This window comes from Lynx rufus, unplaced genomic scaffold, assembly GCF_022079265.1.
Source record: "Lynx rufus isolate CCGP_SWC_20201006 ecotype Redwood Valley unplaced genomic scaffold, mLynRuf1.p SCAF_1, whole genome shotgun sequence".
Lineage (NCBI taxonomy): Eukaryota > Metazoa > Chordata > Mammalia > Carnivora > Felidae > Lynx > Lynx rufus.
The window spans coordinates 3,973,789-3,979,919 of NW_025814823.1; the positions used below are offsets into that span (position 1 = coordinate 3,973,789).

Sequence of the window (6,131 nt, forward strand, 5' to 3'; positions counted from 1 at the left end):
AGGAAATATTGCTTATTCTCTGCAAACCCTGCACCTACGCATCCAATCAGCTGCCACGTCTGAGTGCCCCATCACACTAGCTATCTTTGAATCCGTTCCTTCCTGGTGTTCATATTAGTTTGGGCTTTCCTCTCTCTTGCTCAGACCATGAGGTCAGGGCCCCAACTTTCCTCACTGCCCCAAATCCTTTCCCTTCAGTCAGTCCTTCGCAGTGCCATTGAGTTATTCTAGAATGGAGTATGACAAAGCCTCTCCCCTTCATAATGATGTTCAGTACTTCAAGTTACCCTCATGATCAAGGTCAAATGCTTCAAAGACAGGCTCACTTTCTAGCCTTGTCCCCTCCCCTCCTTCCTGAACATCCCCCCCCCAACCCCGCCACCAAGAACGCTGCAGGCACGTTCACGTCTTTGTACTTGTTTTTGCACATTTCTCGCACATTCTGTTTCCTCCCACAGCATCTACCTCCTCCCTACCTCTTAAACTCAGTACCCATCCTTGGTGGCCCAGCTCAAATACCCCTCCAGTTTTCCCTCTCAACCCAACACTGCCTGAGGAAAAACGGGAATGGGGCCATGACAAATAAGGCTGTCGGGCCCTTTCTTATGCTCTTATAATACTTATAATACCGTGTACTTACATGGCTGCATCCCACTCTGGAGACAGGGAACCTTTTAAGAACAGAAAGCTGGTGTCGGTATCCCGCACCCACCCCCCCAGAGACTGGCACACGATCCAGCCAGCGCTTATGGAGCGAGTGAGGACCGACGAAGGTAAGCTGGGCAATTGCAAGACCTTTCTCTGAACGGCTGATGAAAAGCCAGAACCTTAGACTCGGACCGTGCATCGGGGGAGCACTGATCTTATATTGAAGCTGTTAAGTGCGTGAACGGGGGACGTTGGAAACGCTCCTTCGCATTTTAGGAGACAGCTATAAAACACTTGAGAGATGGGAAGAACCTGATAATCACGACTACCCAGACCCTATCCGTCCATCGATGCCCAGCCAGCAGAACAGAAGGCTTCCTCTAGCGGAGCCGATGAGAAGAAACCTCTGTCTTCTTGAACATCGTTAGCACTTAACTTTCACGTATGGGTGACTGAAGAAGGAATGGATTGTCTTTATTCATAAACTATGGAAACGCCTCTCGCTCACAACCTCTCCCGTGTCGTTCCATGTCCCACAACATTCACGGCTGAAAACCGGGAGCCTGAGTTTTCATATACTTGGTTGCTCATGACCATTCCCTAGAGGCACTTCCCCACCTCCATACAAAGTAAGAACTAGAAGAAAAGTGGGTTGTTCTTATCTTTTTTTTTCTTTTCTGTAATACTCCTCTTAACGGACAGATATTAATACGTGGCACCAGAAAAAACTGGGAGCTGGTCTAACCTTTCATCGCAAACTCCAAAACAGTTTCTCACAGCTTGGGGAGAGGTACACTCCTTCACGACACAGAAGCTGGGGGAAAGCAATGATTCAAAAAGAGAAAAGAAAAGCAACAGGGCCAAAGGGAAGTTGGGACTCAGCCTACGGAAGATCAGACGGTAAGGAGTTATTGGCATTTGTGCGGAGTCTAAAAAATGTTTGTGGTCAATGCTGTGAGCATTTACTGGTCACTTCCTGTACTAAGGGCTTCCCTCAGGAGCTAGAAGTCTTGTTACACATCAACTGATTGCTCTGCTTGCCCCATACACTTTGAAGTACACTCTATGCCCAATGTGGGCCTTGAACTCACGACCCCAAGATCAAGAGTCTCGTGCTCTACCAACTGAGCCAGCCAGGCACCACTAAACATTTCGTTTTTGTCTTAATATACAGGTGATACCAATCCGTTTACACGTGAAAGTACCATCTGCTCAAGTAGGATGATGATCTGAGATCTGGTGATGAAGCCACTGGGGAGAATCTCTGGAGCAGAAGACCCTCGGTGGGCCATGAAGTTCAAGTATGTAATTCCTTACTAAGTCCTTGCAACTGAATTTGTTCCTAAAACCCAAACTTCCTCAAGCTTAAAAAGTCTTTTCAAGTGTGAGAATAATGAATTTTAAAACTTCCATTTTGTAATAGATGACTACCCACGAGAAAGATATTAAATTAAACAATGTTAGTTATTCCGCTTTAATGACCTTACGGTAGAAATCTGCCACCAACGCTGGGCGTGGCTTCAACAGTCGACTGACTGGATGCAGCAGGTTCAGAAGACAACTTAATTCATGGAGAATCCACTTTACCCATGACGGGCATGAACTAAAGAACCTTAACCCTTGGAGCAGACGTCGCTAAGTAAGTTTAGGCAAACTGATAACATAACTCGGAAAGCGCTCACTTCCAAAAAGCAAACTAACAATTGCCTGTTTCAGAATTGGAAATAAGGGTTTGTAACAAGCTCTTACTGGGACATGATCTATGGATACACAGAGTATGACGATAGGCACCGCTATGCAGCAAAACGTAGATATGTTTGCCTTTTACGGTGACTGGTCAGCGGGCAGAGAAAAACAATCATTTGCCTCTGCACTTAGTACGATGTCTGCAAAGCACGTGTTGTCCTTGAAAACCTGTCCTCTCCTATAACTCAACCGGAGTTTTAAGCTAAGCCTTCCCTCATTAGGAAAAAAAAACAAAAAAAGGAAAAGATCCTTTTTGGATGTTTGGAATGCATCCTTCTCTTTGAAGAACACGTTTGCTTTGTTCTTCTGCATGCAGGTGGAAAGAAGGGATAAATTACAGTGTCTGAACTCTGTTCCTTGGATTCTGCATTTAGTCACCATTTCCTTGCAACATGGCAAGGGGCAGTCCCTTTCATTCTTTTGGGGAGAAGGGAGCAATTTACTTCTATGTCAGAAAGTCACGGGGCGCCTGGGGGGCTCAGTCGGTTAAGGGTCTGACTCTTGATTTCAGCTCAGGTCATGATCTCACCGTTCATGAGTTCGAGCCTCACATCGTGCTCTGTGCCGACGGGGCAGAGCTTGCTTGGGAGTCTCTCTCTCTCTCGCCTCTACCGTACTTGCTCTCTCACCATAAATAAATGAACTTTAAACAAATTTTTTTAAATGTTGAGTTGTTTGGCCATGCCTACCTATGCCGGAGGTCCCAATAATACAGAACCACTTTTATACAGCCTTTCTGTTTTTCATATTTTAGAAGATCTTTCAAGGGATTTTTTTCCTATTCATTCTATGAGAGATTTTATATAGAACCTGTTACTTGGTCTAGAAGCCGCTGTAGGCTTCCGATTGTGTCTGGCTCTGAAAAGAATTAATGTTTCTGTCTGCACTATTTTTCTTATGGCTGTGGCTTTCAATCATAATAAATTAGAAAAACCAGAATAATTTATGTCAAGAATTCATATATAGAGCATTTTTCCTACTGTTTAATTAAAATTTAAGATATATTAAATAAATAAATAAATAAATAAATAATAAAATAAAATTTAAGATATATATACATATATCTTCAATTTGACTCTAAGTTGTCATTTCCAAATGACATTTTTGTCCCCTTAAGAGAGTCAGTAAATGAGATTATTTAAAACCCTAGTGGGGCGCCTGGGTGGCGCAGTCGGTTAAGCGTCCGACTTCAGCCAGGTCACGATCTCGCGGTCCGTGAGTTCGAGCCCCACGTTGGGCTCTGGGCTGATGGCTCAGAGCCTGGAGCCTGTTTCCGGTTCTGTGTCTCCCTCTCTCTCTGCCCCTCCCCCGTTCATGCTCTGTCTCTCTCTGTCCCAAAAATAAATAAACGTTGAAAAAAAAAAAAATTTAAAACCCTAGTGTCTTGGGGCACCTGGCTGGCTCAGTTGGTTAAGCGTCTGACGTCAGCTCAGGCCACGATCTCACAGTTCGTGGGTTCGAGCCCCACGGCTGGCTCTGTGCTGACAGCTCAGAGGCTGGAGCCTGCTTCGGATTCTGTGTCTCCTTCTCCCTCTGCCCCTCCCCCACTTGTCTCTCGCTCTCTCAAAAATAAATAAACATTAAAAAAAATCTTTTAAAAATAAAAAAATAAATAAAACCCTAGTGTCTTATGCTGGGTAATAAATTAACTCTATATTCTTCTCAAGAAAGATCTACCAGTTGATTGTTCAGCGAAGAGTACCTTCTTAAGCAGTGTTTAAAGGGTGATGATTCCGGGGCACCTGGGTGGCTCAGTCGGTTGAGCATCTGACTTCGGCTCAGGTCATGATCTCGCAGTCCGTGGGTTCGAGCCCCGCGTCGGGCTCTGTGCCGACAGCTCAGAGCCTGGAGCCTGCTTCGGGTTCTGTGTCTCCCCCTCTCTCTGCCCTTCCCCCACTTGTGCTCTTGTGCTCTCTCTCTGCCTCTCAAAAATAAAATAAATGTAAAAAAAAATTAAAAAAAAATAAAAGGTGACGATTCCAATGCCTACAAACATTAAATAACGAACGTATTTACATCTCTGTTAATGCCCCCCCTCTCCTTCCCGATCCCTCTGGGGGATCGCAGGGAACTTCCTCTGGCACCACCCACAGAACTCCCCCCTTCCAAACACACCTGCCTGGAGTGGAGAAGCCTCGAGGGCTCTTTCGGGGTGACCCCTGCAGTTTGAGAAGGGCCACCACACAGCCGCACCCGCCGGGGCCTTGCCGTGGGGACCGGCACAAAACAGAGGGCAGGACTGGCTCTAACGTGCCGAAGTAAAGAGAAAGAGGGGAAGGAACAAATTCAGCAGAACCTCAGTAAGTATTCAATCCGCCTAATGAGCGTGTGGGTGTTCGTCGCAATGGTGTCTTCTACCTCTACGGATGCCTAAGAGCTTTCGGGATAATATATTTTGAAAGGGGGTACGGGGGTCCGAGGGCCAGGCACACGACTTCTGACAATCACGGGTAAAGAGGGTGAAGGCCCAGGCTCCATTCCACCTACACCGAATGGCCTCTGCCTCTCACGTCCACTCTCCACTTGGCTCACCTGGTCGGGACCACATCCGCAGAGCCTCGGGGCACTTTCGCCGCAGGCTGAGTCCACCAACAGGAGGGTCAACGCGAGAGTGACGTCAGAGAACCCATTCCCCCAACACCCATCCCACATCCTCACCCCACGGCCTGACGGTGTCTTTCAACCAAAGGTCACCTCTCAAGGGACGTTGTTCCTTGTCCTTCAAGGTTCAGGCAACCGTTTCCACCCTGGTCCCCCTGGCCTCGGGAGGTAACGGTGCCTCAGCTGTCATGTTCCTCGGCAATTGCCCGTCCCTTTTCACCATTGCATGTAAACCCTTGGCCTATCCTAAGCTGACTGCGGGGACCCCGTCTGATAGAGCGCTCACCAGAGCGTGATTGCCTATTCCGTCCACGAAGGAGAAGGTGAATCCGACTTACTATTCTGAGAAGCAGCAGCGTGCCTGGCTGGCAGGGAGCCCCTGCAGACCATTCCTGAGTATGTCTGTCCCTCCTTCCCTCCCCAGATTCCTCCCCTTGCTCACTGGCGATGGATTTCTTTTTTTTTTTTTATTTTTTTTTTTAACGTTTATTTATTTTTGAGACAGAGAGAGACAGAGCATGAACAGGGGAGGGGCAGAGAGAGAGGGAGACACAGAATCGGAAGCAGGCTCCAGGCTCCGAGCCATCAGCCCAGAGCCCGACGCGGGGCTCGAACTCACAGACCGCGAGATCGCGACCTGGCTGAAGTCGGACGCTTAACCGACTGCGCCACCCAGGCGCCCCTGGCGATGGATTTCTAACTGCTCTGAAGCTGACAGCTCCGGATCAGCCGCAGATCAGACACTAGGCTGCAAGTACCCCACGGAAGGGCTTAGAGCCGCACTTGCAGGCTGAGGTCGCCCTCCCCCGGGAGCCAGAAAAATGGAAACCGCAGGGAAACCACGCTGGCCGTTTCGTCACCACTCGGTGACGGCCACCACCTGTCTCGTCCTCCATGGCCTCCTGATGATGATGCTTTCCCTAAAGATACCGTGTGGTCTCCACCAGGATTCTGCCCCCCGCCCCCGCCTCTTTGCGTCTTGTGTTTTGCATTGGATGGCCAAAGACACTGGAGAAGCCCCTCCCCAGGCAGACCCTGGGGACACACGCGGACACACCGAGGGGATGGTAGTGGCAAGAAGGAAAATCCCTGCAACCGACCTAGAGGGGTAGGACAGACCGGCTTCCGACGGCTCC

The 6,131-nt window shown here is 48.4% G+C and overlaps 1 non-coding gene across 1 annotated transcript; it reads right to left on the reverse strand.

The window, feature by feature from the left end:
• Positions 1-1,714: 1,714 nt before the first annotated feature.
• TRNAK-CUU (transfer RNA lysine (anticodon CUU)) lies at positions 1,715-1,787 on the reverse strand. The gene has a single exon. It is a non-coding gene; the product is annotated as a tRNA-Lys (tRNA).
• Positions 1,788-6,131: the final 4,344 nt, after the last annotated feature.